We start from the raw sequence: 1207 nt of genomic DNA on the forward strand, positions 1-1207 counted from the left end.
GAGGCCGCGGAGGACCCCCTGTTCCATGAGAATGGGGGAGTTGGGGGAGGGGGCTGATGGTTTGGGGGAGCGGAGGCGGTCTGAGGGACGGGGGGTCGCGAGAGCGGTGATGGTGGCGAGGGTGGGGCCTCCGAGGTGTCGTACACAAAATGGCCAGTGGGGGGTTGGCTTGGCTTGGCGTGGCGTTGTGCCCCATCTACATATATTGGAGATCGCGTCAGATTAAAACAGGACGCTCTCCTTCTCTCTGTTGGCCGCAGAAAGCGAATCACAACGTTTTCCGCGGCTTCCCCAGCCCCCATAAATGTGTGATTTTCCAGCCCTTCGTTGTGGGTGCGAAGACAATGCGGTGCAGGGGGAGGGTGGGTGCGGCGGCGGCGGGCGGGAGGAAGAGGGTGCGTTATAGCCATCTTCGTTGTTTTAAACAGTCATTTATCATGCGAGGGCTCGACCGGGCTTTGCCGTAAGGTCTCCGGCCCGCTGGCTCGGGGGAGGGGAAGGGGGAGCGGGGAGCGACCGGGGCCAAGTGGAGGTCACACACTCGGGCGAGGCGGGGCGAGGCGACGCTGTCGGATCACCCCATGCTGCTCGGCTCGTAGAGGAGAGAGAGAGAGAGGGAGGGAGGGGCTCCGCAGTGGATTTAGCAGAGTGAGAAGTGAGTGGAGCTGGGGAGAGAAGGGCGTTGGCACTACCATAGTATCATTATTTTGCGGTGCCGAAAAGTTGGCAGCAGCGAGGTTTGCACGCACCTGCTCTCACTGACTCGTCACTGTGTCCCCGGCGGCCGCCTCACGGCTGCACGATGCAGAAGGTGTCGGCTGGCTTTATGGACGCCCCTCGGCCTCCTCCTGCTCCTGCAGGAGCCAGACGGTCGCTCTGGTTTTACAGTCAATAACACGCGTTGTGCTGCGTGGCGGCGGCCTCAGGCTCGAGACGACACGGCCGCGCCTCCTCGCAGGCGCTTCATCAAGCTTGGAGGTTATGGCTGCCCGGACCCGCGCGTCAAAATGCCATATTGACGCGACGCGAGGAGGCACCGCCGAGCTGGAGATAGTTTAAGTTTGAATATAGGGCGGATAGTGTAGCTCGCTGGAATATTAGCAAGTTTCGTCCTTTTTATTTTTCTGCCGTGTAGTTGGCGCCACTGTTTTCGCATTCAGGTGGGGTTGCGACCGCTTACTGTGCCTCCCCATAATACGGGTCGCGG

Source organism: Frankliniella occidentalis, unplaced genomic scaffold (assembly GCF_000697945.3).
Source record: "Frankliniella occidentalis isolate FOCC.00 unplaced genomic scaffold, Focc_3.1 Scaffold19, whole genome shotgun sequence".
NCBI lineage: Eukaryota > Metazoa > Arthropoda > Insecta > Thysanoptera > Thripidae > Frankliniella > Frankliniella occidentalis.